Source organism: Vicia villosa, linkage group LG3 (assembly GCF_029867415.1).
Source record: "Vicia villosa cultivar HV-30 ecotype Madison, WI linkage group LG3, Vvil1.0, whole genome shotgun sequence".
NCBI lineage: Eukaryota > Viridiplantae > Streptophyta > Magnoliopsida > Fabales > Fabaceae > Vicia > Vicia villosa.
The window spans coordinates 106,332,523-106,352,796 of NC_081182.1; the positions used below are offsets into that span (position 1 = coordinate 106,332,523).

Sequence of the window (20,274 nt, forward strand, 5' to 3'; positions counted from 1 at the left end):
CACACCAAGTATGGTTATTCAAACGGTTGAAAAATGAGATGGGTTGAATGCCCACCCTCATTCGCACTCTAATCTTCACGCAGCACGCGGGAAATAACCTCGGAGACAACGATTCTGACGAAGAAGGCCAGGAGAGAGAAGATGAGATTTCTTTTGGGGATTGAGAATACCAGGTATTGGCACCATGGTTTGAGGAGATTTGTGATGTAGTAACAGATATCAATCGGAGTCTGTAAGGACAACATTTTATGTGGGGAAGTATCATCGGCTTGATTGAGTGCTGATTTGTATTATCTGGCTTATGCTTTGTATGCATGTTTGAATTTTATGGCGTAATGGTCCATTGTAATGGATATGCTACGCTTTGAGGATGAAATGCTGTATGCAATGGATACTATATGCAGAGTGCCAAATAAAGGCATTAGTGGGATAGAGAAACATGATCATTGGGGTCCATTGCTTATTGTCTTGAGGTGCCAATATGAATCGGTGTTGGAAACCCTACAGTACCAAAGATTATTGGCAACTGCCTTGAGGGTTGGAATGTAGCTTTGTTGGGGAGGAAGTGACTTCATTTGACTTTCCCTACATCTTGAATTGCTTGGGGATGGTGAGCTTGAGGAGATTCCCTCGATTCAGCATGTTGAGGATGAGAAATTCAGACAAGGAGACCAGGTTGGGGGGAGTGGAACAAACTCCCATAAACTCATGTGCCTGGGGAGAGACCGAAGTTCCAGGAGAAATAAACTCCTATGATCGGGGAGAGCAATACAACTCAGAAGATTGTGCCCCAAGATTCGTGGACTACGAAGGAATTTGCCCCAGAGGATCCTTGGAGAGATTTGTCAAATCTCGACGTAATTGCCCCAGATTGGTTGAACCCAAGAGAGATTCCTCGAATTGATTGCCCCAGATATGCTGACTTTGAGAGGTCGAACCTCGATTCAATTGCCCCAGATTGACCAACAGTGAATGGATGCTTCAGTTGACAGAGTTTTCACACAACTCGCCCCTTGGAGTAATCAGTCTTTGAAGTGAATGGCTCATGGAATCGATCAACTTTTTCTGCAATTGTTCATTGTTGGATCTTCCTTGATGTCAAGTGTCTATTCACAAGTAAAAGATATTTGTTTTGAAGATGCTAATATTAATGCAATGCTTATGCTAGCTTCGAAATCAAAGTTATTAAAACAAAGTTGTGACATTCAGTGTTTGAATTATTTGTCATATCGATATCAACATAAATGGTAAGCAAACATCTAGGAGTCAGTTTTACACAACTTGCTTTTGAAATAAACCCTGCTTCAATTAGGTCTTTTAAGGGTTGTAACGTGGCCTGGTTCACGGTTTTAGAAAGAAAGGATTTAAGGCTCAAAGTCTAACCTAACCCACCCATTCTTCGTGATGTTCTCCAGTCCTAAATTCAACTTAACCTGATACGAGCATTCGTCCTTCAATAGGAGTTTGAGATGATTGAACCGATGAAGTTCTTGGACATGGCAGTCACTTTACCTTTCGATTTTGGTGTCTGATCACACGACTTTGTTGTTATAATCCTCGTTTTTCGCTTCTGCTTTGCCTTTCCTTTTTTGTTTCCCTAACTTTTGCCTGGACAAATTCTTTTGAATTTTATTTTGGAGTCCAGCGGGATGCCCTAATTTTTGCCTAAGTCACTTGTTTTCAAGTTGTTGACTTAGCGGGCTTTTCTTTCTTTTTTATTCACCTTTTTTTTTTTGAACAAGTCGTGTGATCCTGAATCTTTGATTTGCGGGAGGTGATTGTGACTGCCTCATTCTTTGGTTGATGAGGGATTACCATTGTGGTATTGACTTTCCTCAACCTTTTGAAGGATAGCCATTGTTGTACCCTTAGATGTACACTCCTGATGAATTTTGATTGCTCGATCAGGTTAATTGAATGTTACCCTGCCCCTGGGTTAAATGTGAGGGTTTTTTTTTGTATAGAAAAGAAACTCCTACTTCAAGGCTCAAAGGGGTTAACGAGGGTCTATCTCCCTTATATCTCCAGTGTTTGGGGATTTGAAACAATGCCTGTACATCCTCAGCGGGGTTTTATTCAAAAGCATACAATTAGAGATTTTGCGTTTTATTATATTTTCATCATTCTCCTTTTGATATTTTTTTTTGCTTAATCAAGAGTTTGATATCGATAGACAGAAAGATATGAGTGAACACGAATGGATTGATTCGAAACTAGCATATGCAATGCATTTTTATTTTCATTTAAAAACAAAACAAGTTCTACATGGAAGTAACATTTAACAAAACAAGGAAAATTACAAATGAGAATGCAGAAATGAATTGATGATTGCCATAGTTGAGGAGGCTTGACTCCGTCTGGACTTGTTGATCTTGAATACTTTTTGCAGTTCTTTCCAAATACTTCAGATTACTTCAAAAGAAAACTCCAACGAAGTCACCCAAGAGTTGTAAACTTTTGCCTTACTTTAGGGATTCGAGCAATGCAAGTGATGCAATGCTCAAGATAAGAGTATGTCTTGCTTATCCCTCGTGCGGGAGCCCCATGAACCTTTCAATTTATGTGAAGACCATTTGGAGTGAATGATATCGCTTTGGAGTCAATGAGATCTTGGACTTTGTGTTTCAAAATATTACAATCCTCAGTTGAATGTCCAGACGTCCCAGAATGGTACTCACACTTTGCATTTAAGTCATATCCTTGAGGAATCGGTGTTGGAGGGGGCTTAGCCTCCCTTAGTTCGACCAAAGATTCATTGAGTAAATGAGAGAGCAGTTGACTATAAGTCATAGGAATCGGGTCAATCTTTCTTGGTGGTCTTCTCGGCCTTCGTGGACCTTGTTGTTGGTAATTTTGGTGATAGTTAAGAACATGAACCTGAGGATAAGCAGGGAGTTCTTCTTCTCTATTATCTGAAATTGCATTTGTTTCACTTTTCTCTTCTTCTGTGAATTCGGAAGCATTGGCCAGATCTTGGATTTTACCCATATTTAAGGCGTTTTCGATTCGTTCTCCTACGACAACCAAACTTGAGAATTCGGAGGAAGCACACCCAATCATCATGTTCAGATAAGGATCTTTCAGAGTATTCATGAACATGTCTACAAGCTCTCGTTCCAAAAGGGGAGGTTCGACTCTAGAAGCTAATTCTCTCCATCTCTGTGCATACTCTTTAAAAGACTCATCAACCTTCTGAGTTAAACTTTGGAGTTGTAGTCTAGTAGGAGCCATGTCACTGTTGTACTTGTAATGCTTGAGAAAAGCCTCTGCTAGTTCATCCCAAGTGCGGACATGGGTTCGTTCAAGTCGTGTATACCATTCAAGGGATGCCCCACTGAGACTATCTCGAAAGAAGTGCATTAAAAGCTTATCATTTTCTGCATACGGTGCCATCTTGTTGCAAAATGCCTTGATGTGACTCATCGGACAAGTGGTACCCTTGTATTTCTCAAAACTAGGGACTTTGAACTTAGCAGGTATCCTGATATCAGGCACTAGGCACAAATCAATAGCATTCAAACCGGAGGAGCTTCGACCTTCTAAAGCCTTCAATCTTTCTTCCAGGAGATGAAATTTGTTCTCATTTTCCTCGATCGGGAATTTGAAAGCTTCCAATTCAGAATCGTTCTCATGATGTGAGTCCTCCTTGTTGGGAACTTCCACGGGCACAGGTTTTGATCCCCCATTAGCAACAATAGTCGGAGTACCATTAGCCAACTTAGCAACACTTTGTCTTAACTCTTCTTGCCCTTGAATAACAACATGGAGGGTCTCAAAGAGTTGGGCCATCCTTTCCCCCATAGTATCCAAGTCTTTACGAAGTTCAGCCTGATTCTGTTCAAGACGGTCCATGATTCTTCTCTGATTGCTCCTTGTACGATATAGGTGTAGGAAAGTCAGTTTCGTTGATGAAGCAGATATCTGAATTGAAAGGACCCCAATTAGCTTCTGATACGTAACCATGAAATGCATGATGATATGAATGCAATGTTTCATTTCCGAAGAATCCTAAAGTCTTTTCACACATTTTGTTCTTGAAATCAAAGCTTTCTCTTTTTTTATAGAATATCTTTTCTTTTCTTTTTGCTTTTCTATTTTTCTTTTTTCCTTTTTCTCTCTCTTTTTTTGTATATTTTTTTTTGGAAATAGACTTTAGGATCCCTCATAAATGAAGTGGATAAAGCGATGATGTTATGCAATGCAAAAGCATGGGATCAAGGTCCATATAATCTTGGTAACCACCGCACAATCCTCTGAATAACTGATGTGAAACCTCTATACAGGCCAAATGTCACAGGATCAAAGGTTCGACGCCTTTTTGAATACCAGAATATCAAGCACCATGAGAACGGACCAAATAAAGGTCCGACCTCAAATATGAAGAAGCAATGGTATGTAGGAGCCAAGGTTTCCTGTCCCACCCCAATCTCACGGGTATGAATTCTAGACACGGACAAGTGGTCCCTAATGGTCACCAGGGTCTACAGTTCCCATGGGGTACAAAGTGTTTGAGGCAGCAAGCGTGCCAGACACAGTGTTCCATGAAAGAACCTCGCCCAGTTGTGGTACCCCATGTTGAACTCGATCGTAGCAAGGGCCACGGGAGTCAACATGAGCATCCACGCTAATCCTATGTGTCACTGGCCTGGGTTATGGGCCTTTTACCTCATACAAACCCCCCACCTGCAAAACAGAACAGAAGACCCCAGGGAACACAAAATATAATCCATATGCATGATGTGCAAGCAGAAATAAACATGATATGCAAGCAGAAAATAAACATGCAAACATATATAGAAGATATAGACATAAAACAAATAAACACCCAATAAAATAAAACAAACAAAGGCTAGGATCGACTTGCTTAGGTACATCCCCAGCAGAGTCGCCAGCTGTCGCACGCTCGCGAAAAATGAACAGAGTCGCCACCAATATATTTATCCCAAAGGGAAAGGAATATCAGAAAACCTAACAAAGGGAAGGAACAAGGTCTCGCGACCAGAGAATCAAGGTACGGGAGTCGGTTACGCGAGGGGAAGGTATTAGCACCCCTCACGCCCATCGTACTCGATGGTATCCACCTATGTTTGTTTCTATCTAAAGGGTGTGTACTATGTCTATGTCTATATGCGAACGAATGCAAAAAGAAATACGGGGAAAAGAAGGAAATATTTACAAATGTGCTCGTTCAAGCCCCGCGACTTGATGCCTACGTATCCCTTTCAGGAATCAGAGCGCCGTAGTTCGGCTCAAGATTTTCTGTTTGTTTTTGTGTTTTTTAGTTGGGCGGAGTTAACGCTCGCGCTCTTGCATAAGGGATCGACCTAGGATGCAATAGAGCGGAGATAACAATGCCCTTAAGAAAGGAGAGAAAGAGAGAGAGTTTGAGTGTTTCGAGGAAATCCCTAAAGCAAGGGAAACTCGAGTTACTCTTTGGTTTGTGTCTTTTAGAATTTGGGAACTTACGCCCGAATGGAACCCTAAAGCAAGGGAGATCCAAGCACTCGAATGATTCCCTAAAGCAAGGGAGATTCAAGCTTCCATTCCCTTTTTAATGATTTTCACTTTTTTATTAATGTTTTTTAGGTGTTTTCTTTGTATTTTTTATGGGGATTTTATTTGAATATTTTTAGATGTTTTATGGTGTAAAAGAAAAAGGAAACTAGCCTAAGTAAACTAGCCTAATATGAATGGGAATTTCTACCTAATATTATCATGGTTTCTACCTAAGGTTAGGATTTAAAAGAAGCATGAAAAATAAAGCGCTAAGTAGAATATTGAAAATAGCATGAAAAAAAGAACAAGTCAAAATATAGCACAAAAGTGAATTAAAAGTACTACTATTTTTTATATTGATTTTTATGGGAGAAATTGAATTACAAGTCAAGTAAAAAGACTAAAAAACAAATAGCCTAAAAACTAATATTTTTTATGTACATCTTTTATGTGTCAAAAATGTATGACAAAATCTAAAAAGTGTTTTATTGAATAAAAGAAATTGGTAAAAACTAATTGAACCTAAATGAAAAATAAAGGAAACAAGGGGTGTCAATTGATTTTATGGGTGTAAGGAGCAATTAGGCGCATGGCCCAGCCCAAGGACGTTTTGTAGAGTTTTCTCTTATGCCAAAAATGAAGACAATGGGCCAGGGGTGTGTGCTAGTAATTTCGTGCATGGCCCAATGAGTTTTTGTTGAGTTTTCAGGTTTGTCAAAAAGTATTATGGGCTCAGAGGGGGTGTGAATATCAATCCGGTGGCCCAATATTGTTGATCCATTCTCCATTGTTTATTCAGATTTTATTTTACAAAAAAAGAAGAATTAAAAATAAAACTAAAAACAAGAAGGGATTTCAGGGTTCTACGTTAGTGACTATTCAGCTTCTCAAAGCCTCTCTCTCCTTGATACGATCTCCGGCGAACACTACCGCCGTCGCCGCCACCAAACACCTCGAATCCAACAACCTCCTCTACATATCTTAACCAAAATCTACTCCTAGATGCTAATCTAACCATGAATTCACAGATAGCCACACCGATTGGCGGAACTAGAGAGCCTAAGTTCAGAAACCCTAGCTAGTTCAAACCGAAATTCAACGGCGCATAAGAAGAATCAAGGCGCGAAAGCTTAGGGGAAATGATCAGAGAACACAAATCAATCACATAGCGTCGAGAAAATCGAAGAAAGATTGAAGAACGCCTTACATGCTGGAGAACCGTCCGGCGCCTCTGAAATAAGCGAGGAAAGCTTCAAGCCAGGTATCGTCCTTGTTCTTCTTCTCCTTGCGTACGCATACCCCCTGCTCCTCTTCTTGTTTTCCGATTTTCTCTTCTTCTTCTTTTCCGATTCTTGCGAACTATTGAGTGAGAATTAGCGAGAGAGTGAATAGTTATCGCTGTTGAATTGTTTAGTACGGGAGAGAATTCGATGGAGAAGATGCGTGAGGCTTAGCTCTACCTCGTCGAAGCTTCGATGCGAGGCTTCAAGAGGTATGTCGAAGGAGCTCTAGTGAGAGGGAGGGTGAAAAAGGTTTTGTTGCAGAGTGAATTGAGGGAGAGGATGAAGGAGAATGGTGGCGTGAGATTGAAGATGGATGATAGAAGAATGTGAGAGTGATGAAGAAGATGATTGGGAGAGATGAAGATAATGATGAGTGAAGTGTGAGAATGGCGTGTGTTTGAATTGTGGAGGGAGATTGACTTATATAGTTAGAGGTGGAGTGAGCTGAGCCATTGGATTTGATGGGTTCTGTTATGAATGGAGGGTGAGGATTTACTTGACTCAGTCTGTTAGAGTCGGTTAACTCGGTCGGTTATACTGAGTTGATATAGGACTCAGTTAGTTGATGTGAGCTGGCAGTTAGTTACATTCTGTTATTCTGATTTTGTTAGTTGTTAATTTGAAGGTTAGTTGGTTCGGTTATGTTAGTTATGTGAGGGTATTTGAGAAAAGTTAGTAAAAAGGTTCAAGTTAGTTTCAGTTATGTTGTTTGAATGAGAACTATGGGCTGCTGGTATTTTGTATTGGTATTAGTGTTGAACTGGGTTTGTGGCTTGATTTGTGCAGGGTCTGTTTGTAACTATATGCAGTAGGTTTCTTGGACTTAGTTTCTGGATTTTGAATGGCTTGTTCACTTCTTTTCCTTGAATTGTCTTCAACTGTGCAGGGCTAGTACATGGCATTTGTATGGCATTGGAAGTATGGATTGCAATTAGTTCTTTTGCTAATTTTCTGTTGGTAAGTCTGAGCTGCAAATAGAGAACCTGAGTTGTACTTGAATGTGATTGTCAAGCCATGAATATGTCTTTTTCATTATTGTTGCAGGGACTGATTCTGATGTTTTTATGTGGACTTGGTATGTTGGCAAATTTGAACAAGTCCGGAATTTCCATTAGAAGGTGAAAGGTGGCTTTTGAAAAAAAGCTTGAGAACATTTAGGGATTGTAATTTTATTTGGCTCTGCTGAGATTACTTAAGAAATGGTTGTTAGTGAAGTTGTGAATGATGTAGGCTTATGAAGTGAAAATATGATACATGTTAGTGACATTGTGAATGATATAAAGTCAATCTTATTTGTTTTTTTTCTTTTGCTGGTGCAGGTCAGGATATATGAGTTTTGTCATGGCACGTTGTTTCGAGAACACATGACAATCATGGCGAAAGCACGAAGATGAATCTGGATGGGAGTGGGAGAATATGAGGATGGAATGGCAAGACGAAGTTTTGAACAGAAGTGGCCTTGAAGAAAATATGAAGAGGAACTTAGGATTTTTTTTGGAAATTGATAGATGTACCTCTTTGTTGTATGGTATTTCTTTTTTTTGGAGTGTATGTTGAATTATATGGTGTGTTGAATAGAACCATGTATTGTATGTTTTTGAATTGGATGGGGCAGTAGGATTAGTTTTGTTAGGTTACTTAAGAGGTCAACAGTCTAAGTCTTTGGTCAAAGGTCAAAAGTTCTGGTCAATGGTCAACAATTGACCAAAAGGTCAACTGTTGACAAAAAGTCAACCGTTCCTGTTTTGTATATTTTGTAAATCCTCCATTTTTATTTCACCTTCAAATACTTCTCTTCCCTTTGTCAACACAGTGATAAGGTGATGTGGATTTGAGCTTTGAGATGTAAATGATGTAGAACTTTCTTTTGTCATTTGTAAACACGTGTGGATTTTTGAATGAATGATGAATGATGCGAACTTGAGCCATATGTAAACGTAGTGAATGAAACTTCTAGATTAAACTTCTTTATCCTCTGAACGAATTTTTGCCCTTATTTCTCAAATCGGATCCAAATCACCTTACAAACCATGCAACAAACGCTAGGGACAACGATAATGTCTTGATCACCACATGAGTTTACAAACATCACTTCTTGCATCGTGACCTAACTTTTGTAACTCAAACCTTGAAATAAAATTCAATGAACCTTAGTCAAACTTCTGATGGATGCACACCTTGCAACTTGATGAAGAAGAAATCCATGAATCAACCCTAGTACGTATTTCAATGCATACAGGGAAACCAGTTGAGATAAGCTTGTCTGAAGTAGAAACCCTAAACTTTCAAACCTTGATCCCAAAGCCAAGTTATTGATTAATGAATGCATGGGTGTTAAATGACCTAATGGAGAGATGCAAATGAAATGAAAAGCCTAAACCAGTTAGAAATAAAGGGTAAGACAAATTTGGGGTATGACAGGTAGAAGCAGCTTCATTTGCTTCTGTCACCAAGAATGTGGTGGCCCGATTTATCAAGCACAATCTCATTTGTCAGTATGGCATTCCCGAAAGGATCATCACGAACAATGGCACAAATCTAAACAACAGAATGATTGCTGAACTCTGCACACAATTCCAGATCAAACATCATAATTCTTCTCCATATTGACCAAAGATGAATGGCGCAGTGGAAGCTGCCAATAAAAACATCAAGAAAATCATACAAAAAATGACAGTAACCTACAAAGACTGGCATGAGATGTTACCTTTTGCTCTTCATGGTTATCGCACATCTGCGCGTACTTCAACAGGGGCAACTCCATTCTCCTTAGTCTATGGTATGGAGGCAGTTCTTCCAATTGAAATTCAGATTCCTTCCCTAAGGATTATGAAAGAATCCGATCTAGACGAAAACGATTGGATTCATACCCGGTTGGACCAGATAAACTTGATTGATGAGAAGAGGCTCGCAGCTATTTGTCATGGTCAATTGTACCAAAAGCGCATGATCAAAGCCTTCAACAAAAAAGTCAAAAGTCAAGCATACCAAACTGGTGGCTTGGTTGTCAAACGCATCATCTTACCACAAGGTGATCCCAGAGGCAAATGGACTCCCACTTATGAGGGACCATTTGTAATCAAGAAAATATTCTCCGGCGGTGCCATGTTGCTTACCACCATGGATGGCGAGGATTTCCCACACCCTGTGAATGCGGACATAGTCAAAAAATACTTCGCTTGAAAAGAAAAGCTCGCTAAGTTGAAAACCTGAAAGGGCAACTTAGGCAAAAAATGAGCGTCTCGGTGGATTGAAAACCCGAAAGGGCGGTCCAGGCAAAAATTAGAGACTAAATAATACTATCCCGGTAGGCTGAAAACCTGAAAAGGCAGCCTAGGCAAAAGTTAGGGAATAAAGCGTACAACTATGTTCAGTTCAGCTGCCTACTCACCATCAAGATTTAACATATCGAAGACGCCGATCAGTCTAATCACTTTCTTCCAACAAGCGAGGGATGAGATGCTCGAAGACAGATTGGCAATAGCAGAATTGAAACTTGACTGGATTGTTTTCACATAGCTATTTATCTTTATAAATATTTTCCAAAGCTTTATGACAATTTCCTACTACTAGGATTTTTGTTTCCTTGAACTAATCAGCCTATCATGGCTCTTTTTCAAAAAACAATGCAGCTTAGGCTCAAAATCAACGTTTTCACTTTTTCTGTTTTGAATACGTAAACGTCCCAATGATAATTTTGAATGAACATGTGCATTTGAATATGATTGATGTTTACCAAAAAAAGAAAAAGGAATAGCATTCAGGTAATGTCTCAATCATTGGGACATCATCCCGAAATCAGCATCAGAAGAAAATCTCCAACTGAGATGCATTTCTCAGCAAATTCCTCGATAAGATTTTTCTCTCCAAACGAAGTGATTCGAGAAATCTTATCCCCCAGCAGGGCTGTTCCAGATTACTATCTCCAGAAGGTGTGGTCTCCACACCAGGACTTGGTCAAATAGTGCATCGGAGGATTATGCATCTTCCTCATTCCCACTTTAAAGGGCATCAAAATCAGAACTTTCAAATTACCTTTCATCCCCGAGCAGTAGTCGAAGATCCTTCAACAGAGTACCATGGTTCTCAAAGAAGGTTCCCAGCCGAGGGTACTCAAACAAGACGGCAAAAATCATCAACGATCACAATGCCTTCACGTCCAGATGACTAGCAGGGATTTATTCTCCCAACTAAAAGCTTGATATGCTCAAAATCATACATTATACATCATACATTATACATCATACACCATGCATCATACATTATACATCATACATCATACATCATACATCATATATCATACGTCATACGCATATTCATACACAACATATGATATTTCATGACAAACGCATACATAACATGCATATTTCACCTTTAGTTAGAGAATCTCATGCATTACATACATCATGCCATTGCATATCACTAACTTGATTTTTCAGGCAGACGGATGTCTTCAACAAAGATGTTCTCAATCACATACAGTGTTCCCCTTGAACTCTATTCAAATAAGCAGTCCTCTCAGATATAATCAAGCCAAGGATTCGTTCTGAAGAGATCTCTCCTTTCAAATTCCTTATCAACTCAAAAAACAAGCAACGCAGATCTAAAGCTGATACCTCAGACGGTTCCAGAACGTTCTACCATCAAAGATCTAAAGCTGACACCTCAGACGGTTCCAGAATGATCTACCATCGAAGATCTAAAGCTGATACCTCAGACGGTTCTAGAACGATCTACCATCGAAGATCTAAAGCTGATACCTCAGACGGTTCCAGAACGATCTACCATTGAAGATCTAAAGCTGATACCTCAGACGGTTCCAGAACGATCTACCATTGAAGATCTAAAGCTGATACCTCAGACGGTTCCATAACGATCTACCATCGAAGATCTAAAGCTGATACCTCAGACAGTTCCAGAACGATCTACCATCGAAGATCTAAAGCTGATACCTCAGACGGTTCCAGAACGATCTACCATCGAAGATCTAAAGCTGATACCTCAGACGGTTCCAGAACGATCTACCATCGAAGATCTAAAGCTGATACCTCAGACGGTTCCAGAACGATCTACCATCGAAGATCTAAAGCTGATACCTCAGACGGTTCCAGAACGATCTACCATCGAAGATCTAAAGCTGATACCTCAGACGGTTCCACAACGATCAACTTTCAAAATCTAAAGCAGAAAAACTTTGGACAGTTCCATAACAATCATCCTCCTAGACTTAAAGCGGTAACCTTGGACGGTTCCGAAACAGTCAACACAAAGACTTTCAAATCCTTCATCAAGATATAATCAATGGATTCATTCTGATGAACAAACCATCAAACACATTTGCCAGGGGGCATCTGAAAGCCCATCCCAGGTAATGTTTCAATCTTCCAACCACATTTCTCAGACAACATTCAAAGACAAATTCCAACATCACTCCCGATGGAGGTAAGTGCAATCATCTTCCACCTTCAGATTTCAGACAATCTCTTCAGGTTTAAGAAGATTGAATAGGGGCAACTGTTATACCCCAAAATTTGCCCGCATCTTTTTTCAAGAAAACTTCAATCTAAAAATTAAGAGTTTCATATAATCTTGGATTTTCACATCCTGATTTATGAATACTTGATTTTTAGAATTTTTTCTTATACAGTATTTTGGCTTGCTGTTGAATTTATTCTTACGCAAACGCCAAGTACTGTTTATTGCTTCACACACGCTATTTATTTGATATTTGTTTACAGATAAATAGTACTGACGCAATTGGTACAGAATTAAATCTTTTGCAGGCGCAGAGTCCGGGATTCAGACTGTACTGGTAAACAAGTAAATTATTATTAATTTTTGTTTCCCACTAACTTTTGTACTATCTTCCATTATTTTCAAAATCTCTTTTCAAATCTCTTTTTCAAAAATCAAATCTTAACTTTATTCTACACATCTCTCTTTTTCCCAACACTATCATACACTTTCTTTCAAATCTTACTTCCACTCAAATTTTCCTTTTGTACGGAATCACTTCATTCTCCAACGTCTCTATCCTTCTTTTCATTCTATAAATACCTCTCATTTTTTCCATAAAATCTTACATCAAATTCTAAATCATTTCTCAAATTTCTACTTCATATCCATTCTCTCTTCCTCCCCGGCAAAATGGCGAAGCGGATGGAAACGTGTTTTCTTATGGTCATCACCATTGCTACGGTGATCATGTACTTCTTCTGTCTACATAGTCCTGAAAAATATGGACCTGCGATGGTTACACTCCCGATCATCTATTTTCTGTTGGTCATAGCATGGGTTATTAATCGTCATTCTTAAAGTTTGTCGTATCTCTTATTTTCTTAAATGTACCGTTTACTCGTCGTACCGTTCATTATAGTATGTAATGTTTGTACTGTCAGTATTAAATGTTGTACTATTTGTCATATTGTTGCTTAATTATTCAGATAATATTTTGTGTGTTTTCTGCCAGTCAAATATTTATGTTTCTGTGCATTAAATGATTTTTAGGGTTATTATCGGTAATTTTGCTCGCGTATAGTAAATAATTATAATTTATTATGTCTGTGATTTTTAACAAGTCATGTAAATAAACTTTCATCTTTCACATAAAACAAAAACAACAAAAAGAAAATTAACTTTGACTGTTGATTTTTCACTCTAACTGTTACATGCCTGAATAGTCAGTTGACAGTCAAACTGCTGACAGTACAATTCTCCGTGTTTTGTACCATCAATCAAATCAAACTTTTGCATTTCAAAATTCCAAGATTTTTGTCCTAGAAGTCTTCTGAATATCACATGATTAGCAGAGACTCAGCACTGCACAAAAATCAGGTACGCTTAACTGTCTCCTACACAAACAGTCCCTGATTAGGGTTTATTGTTTTTTCAGGAGAAACAAGTTTTTGAGACCTCAAATGGATTTCATGGACCTCCATACATCTCAAAGTACCATCATACAAATTTTCAAACTTCAATTCACTCAGACGCACCGTCAGCAGCTCAAACAGTCAACAGACGACCCGTTTGACCAAAAAAGTCAACAGACAGTCAAAAATGAAATTTTTTGTCAACATCCATATTTTGTCAAAGTATTCATCATTTGATCATTGGATGATCATAATTCATCAAGGAAAGATCAAAAATCAACAAAACCCTAAGATTCAAAATTAGGGTTTTCTCCTAAAAAGTCAACTGAACTTTGACTGGTCGTAACTCTCTCATCCTTCATCCAAAAAATTCAAACCAAAGCTCATTTTGAAGGAAATTCAATTATCTTTCAAATGCAATTGGTCCCATTGTCATTAGGTTCACCATTTGAAAAATATGAACCAAGACATTACAGATCATTTTCAAAGTCAACAAAAAGACACTTTTTTCAAAAGGATACACAAGGAGCATCAAAAATCATTTTGACATGAGACCAAAGACATTGGTTAAAGGACTCTTTGAGGTTTCGAAAAAGTGCAAGATCTCCTTCATATGACAAAAATTGAGGGATTTACACATTGTTGAAGTTGGCTAAATTTTGGGAAAATGCATAAAACCAACATTGCTCAAAAATGTATTTTTTCCAAATGGGGCCAAGTTTTCATAGTTCAAACATGTTTACCATGATACAATGGGCCTCCCACGACCAAGACAAAGCCCACATCATTTTTATTCATTTTTGGTTTAATTTTATCCCATTTAAAATTAAATTGAAAATGGAAAATGGAAGGATAATGATGTAGCTTTAATCTTAAGCTAAAGCCTCCACAATTGACTCAATTCTGCAGCAAGAAGCAAGTACAGCAGGCCTAGGGCAAGAGGTGTGGAAAAATTAAGCCATGGTTGCTTAAAATTCAAGCTTGATATATTAAAGAAATCAAGAATTCAACAAAGACATAAATGCTTCTTAGCTTAGTTTATAAGCACTTCAATGCTTATATAAAGGCTATATCACTTCAGCAAAAAAGAGAGGACGAATTTAGAAGCTCCCATAGGCATATATCACTCTTGTAACAACTTGTAAAAATTCAAAGAAACTTGAAATTCGAATTTTAAGTTTAAGTCATTTTCAATACAAACTAAGCATTCAAACATCATCCCTGAACTTCATTGAACTTGTCCAAGTAAACTTAAAGTATCAAAACCTCACAAATCGAGCCCCACAAGCCACGGTTTGTTCAAACATAAATCAACTCGTATTTGATCATACACGCATGCTTAGCAAGATGTAGACATATATTTGAGTTTAGTTTGATGTGTTGATCATTTCTGGAAGTTTAATTAAGTTTTGGATGCTTGTATACGAGGTTACCATTTTTAGGGTTCTTAGATCCTATTTAGGGATTTTCGTTACAAGCAAAATTAGAAGAAACTAAGGCCATATTCGAATTCAGGAGAGAAAACCCAGTCAAAAGGGCATGTCGCGCCAAATTTATATTCATGTTTGACCCTATTCGCTATTTTGCAGGTTTAGAACACATCTATTATAGCGCTTTTCTCATAAAAACGCTGTTAAATATGCTGGCTGGAGGTTGAAGACGATGAGGTGTCCTCACCTCATTGGATAGAACGCGCGCGCCAGTGTTTTTGAATCCTGGGTTCCCATGTGCGCTTTACATCATCTTTCCATGTGACCTCAATATCTGGGTCGTCTGATATCATTAAACTCTCAATCCAATGCATCAAAACACTCATCCTTACCATGGTCCTCATTTAAATACCACACCTGATCATTCATCTTTTTATTTTCTATTTTATTTTAATTTCTTTGTTAAATTAATTAAAAATAGTTTTAAAAATCCAAAAAATACACAAAAAATATTTTTAAGTTTCTAAAATAATATTTTATTTTCTGATATAAAAATATTTTATTTTTCTTCATAATTTGAATATTTTGTGTAATTAATTAGATAATATGCATATATTTATCTTTTAATTATTTTCACCCAATCAAAAATCATAAAAAAATTTGTTCTTTATATTAAATATTGTTTATATATTATAAGCTAATTTTGTACATATTTTGAATAATTTTCTCTTCAAGTTTTAATTATTTGTGTAATTATTTATTTAATTATGTATTAATTAACTTAATAGATTTCAAATCAAATTTCAAAAAAAACAAAAAAATTAGTTTTGTTTTAAATTTAATTAACAAGCGTTTTTGAACATATTTTGAACTTAATTTTTAGGTTTGAAATTTATTTTCATCTTTTTTCCTCATTTTAATTTAATTAATCATGCATTAATTATAATTAAAATCAATCATAAAAATCCAAAAACATTTCTTTTATATTTCTTGCAATTTAAATTCCTAGATAAATGTATAGGTTGTCAAATTCATGTAAATAGCGTAGTTTACATTTCCTGCACAATCGATGTAATAGCGTAGATTTACTTTCCGCATTTTACATTTCCGCATTTTAAATTCCAGCACATATAAACTGCGTACAGGCCAAAGATAAAACTGAACCGTTAGATCCCTAACTTCAAAGATAAAATATTTGAATCCAAACACAATCACACTTGCACCTCTTAGGGTAATCCCTTTCTCATTCTTTTCAAAATCAAAATCAAATTCTATTATTTCAAACGCAAAATCGAACTTTTGTTTATATCCGGTGAAAGGATAGATTTTTAAAGGAAATAGGATAAAGACCTTATAACTCAGGGTAGATCTCCTAATTTGCTTGCTCAAATCAAAACAAACAAATCTCTCATATATCATTGTTTTTCAAAATAAAACTTTCAAAAAGACAATACTTTGTATATATCCAAACAAGGATCATTACGAAGTTAACGCTCTTTTTTCCAAAGCATCTTTTGAAAGATAAAAACACTTTGTATACATCCGCACAAGGATCATTACAAATTCAATTTACAAAGGTATTTCAAACCACATACGAGCATTTTAGAGCAATTGAAAACAAGTGAGCTAAGCAAATTAAAGAGCCCATGGATAACCATGGATACAAAGGGTGCTAACACCTTCCCTTTGTATAACCTACCCCCTTACCCAGAATTTCTTAAAGGTCTTTTTTCTGTTTCTTTTATAAACCTTTCCTTAATTGGATAAAATAAAAGGTCGGTGGCGACTCTCTGATTTTCAAGCACAAAAGCAGAAACAAAAAAGAGTCAGTTCGCGTATCTCTCCGCGAGAGGTATGGCTAAAAACCGAGCGCGCGACAATTACTTATCATTTATATTGTTATAATGTGTGGTTATTATATCTATGATGTTTAATCGTTAGCCATATCTGGGTAAACTATTTTAGAGTCTCAGACATGAGGATTATTGTAGTGACAGACCTCGTGCAAGTTTCCTAAGTATCAATTGAAGCAAGAATATCATTATGTTTTGTAGTTTCTCTTTTAAAAGGAAAAAATGTTCGCTATAAAAGTAGGAATGCATGGACATTGTCTAAGCATTGAAAGGGCATAAGCTAGGTCTGACTTAGAATTTCGGGAGATTGGTTCTAAAATTGTGAAAGTGTTTTAAGCCAATTGAGAAATTACTATTCTTTTACAAAGGGTTTCTAAATTTACAAATCATCCTGTGAAAGTAGATGAATTGTGAGTTTAGAGTTCTGTAATGCGCCAACAAAAATGGGAGTTACCACTAGTTTTAGTATTTTTTATAAAAATTTAAATTCTCGTTATAATCGATACAACAACTTGTTTAAGTGAAGTTGGGAGACAAGAATCATAGTCTTGGACTCTTATTTTTATTAATAAGAAAATCAATATGTTTACCTTTTCACACAAATAAACTAAATGTTATATAGTTTTAGATAAACATCAATATGATATAAAACGGTACTCGAACACTGGTATCTGAAGATGATGTTCATTTTTACTACTTCAATATTGTTGTACATGTGTGGCGTATCAAGTTTTTGGCGCCGTTTCCAAGGACCAACTTTTCAATATCGCTATTCCATTGCTTCACTGTTTAGACAAAGGAAATTTTTTTTCTTTGTTATTTTTCTAAAATTTTCTCGCTATCGGATGTATGCGAATAACCTAAAGTTTAGGGAACCTCACTAAACCGATTAAAGAAATCAAGCGTTATTTCCATGAAAGATGTCGATTACAATAATTAGCAATAGCGGTCGAAAATGATAATCACTCTCAAAAAAGTATGATGTACCTTGCGATGAACAACCGTATTCGAGTATTGTTCATCCTTCCATAACAACAAATACCTTTGAACTAAAACCTTATTTGTTTTCCATAGTACAATATAACCAATTTTCCAGTTCCCTAATGGAAGACCTGAATTTACACCTTTCGGTATTTGTCAAATTCTGGGATACTCTAAAATGTAATAGAGTAGATCTAGTTACTATTTGACTTAGACTCTTCCCTGGTAGAGCCAAAGCATGGCTACAATCCCTTCCATCCAATTCTATAACGACATGGAATGAGTTCAAAAAGGCGTTCTTAGTCAGATACTTCCTACCGTAAAATTGCGAAACTAAGGAACCAAATCACGTGCTATAGAATGACGAATGAAGATTCACTCTTTGAATCATGGGAGGGATTCAAGGATATGATGCGAAAATGCAACATCATGGACTCGAAAAATGGCTTATAGTCCATACTTTCTACAATGGTCTTCTCTACACTTTGAGAATGACTCTAGACGCTTCTGCAGGAGGGGACCTTATGAATACGCCCTACGATGAGGCTTATTCCCATATAGAGGAAATGAAATAAAGCTAATATGCATGTGTAGGGAATGTGAACATGCTCTCGTTGAAAAATCCCCACAAAAGTTAGACTTTACGAAGTTATCACATTCGATCATATAGACGTAAAGGTGGATACTTTATACCAAAATATCGATAACATAAGCATCACACATGCTCTTACAACGATCGTTGTAACTCCAAATTATGAAATTTGAGGTGTAGCTGGCCATATTGGTGTTGTATGCCAAATGATGGTCGTAACCAAACCCATCTCAGACTAGATAAAATATGGCCAACAGGGAAACTCATAGTCTAACACCTATAACCCTAGTTGGAGGAACCATCCCAACTTCTCTTACAATAACAATAATCCCCAGTTTGGAGCCGGTCCTACACCACCCAGTGCAACACCCAAATTTCAAGGACAGAAAAGTACCCTTGTTTCTCTTTGAAATTCAAACCTCGAAATGATAAAGAAATTTTTGTTATGATCTAACCCCATAAAAGCGAAGACTTCAAGAATCAAAACCTTCACACTAGTGAAGTATTAAGGCATCTCGGGTCCAAAGTTGGCGCCATGACTGCTCACAAGAAAATGCTAGAAACCCAAATTTCTCAAATAGCCCAATAGAAAGTGTCTACATCTGTTCCATCTGAAATTTTTATGGGACAGCTTGAACCCAATCCAAAAGGGCAGGTAAACACTTTTACGTTACAAAGTGGTAAAGAGCTAGAAGCCCCTACCAATAAGAGTGATGAAGGAAAGTCCCATGAGAGTGATCCAACACCACCAGCAAAAAAGGTTGTTTAGAAAGAAAAAGAAGAGTCATATGCGGCTCTTCCTCCATACAAGCCCCCAATATCATTCCCATAGTGATTCACGAAAGCGAAGATTAAGGAACCATTTAAGAAATTTGTTAAGCAACTTAAAAAGCTCCATATCAATATACCCTTCACTGAGGCTCTATATCAGATGCCCTCATATGCCAAATTCTTGAAGAAAATCCTATCAAATAAGAAAAATCTTGATGACATTGGTATGATGACGCTTACAAAGGAATGCAGTGCTATTATTCAGAACAAGCTGGCTCGAATGCTAAAAGATTCAGGTAGTTTTGTAATTCCCTTTGTCATTGGTAATACCATCATAGACAGAGCTCTGAGTGATCTTGGAGCGAGCGTCAGTCTGATGCCTCTGTCTATTTGTAAAGACTCGATCTTGGTGAGGTCAAACCCACAAAAGTGTCCTTATTGCTAGATGATAGGTCCATAAATTACCCGATAGGAATACTAAAAGATGCCCTTATTAGGATAGGTCAGTTATAAATTCCCACCAACTTCTTAGTCATGGGCTTAGAGGAAGATGCTCACATCTTGATCCTCTTAGAAAGACCCTTTTTGGCCATTATTGATGCCATACTTGATGTCAAAAAGGGGAAACTTACTTTTGAGGTATGTGATGAGAAAATCGAATTTATCTCGTTCAAATTCATGAAGAACCCATCAATTGGCGATTCTTGTTGCCAAATTGATATTATAGATGAGTGTGTTAAGGAGTATTCATCAGACCCACTTCCAACCGGTGGGTTGGAAGTTGTCTCAATGGAAGTATCACTCATAAGAAAGACGAAGAAAAGTCATATGAAAATCTGTTGGGTAAATCCATGCGATCAAGACCAATGCTTTGAGTTACTCACAACACCTATTGAAAGTCGGGAAAAGCATAAGTTAGAAATGAAACCACTCCTACAGGCCCTAAGATATGAGTTTTTTGGACGAGGAATTGAACCATTCAATAATTTTGAGTGTTGA

At 37.3% G+C, this 20,274-nt stretch overlaps 1 non-coding gene across 1 annotated transcript; it reads right to left on the minus strand.

Annotated features, from left to right (window-relative positions):
- Positions 1-18,242: 18,242 nt before the first annotated feature.
- LOC131593820 (small nucleolar RNA R71) lies at positions 18,243-18,348 on the minus strand. Its single transcript, XR_009281199.1, has one exon. It is a non-coding gene; the product is annotated as a small nucleolar RNA R71 (small nucleolar RNA).
- Positions 18,349-20,274: the final 1,926 nt, after the last annotated feature.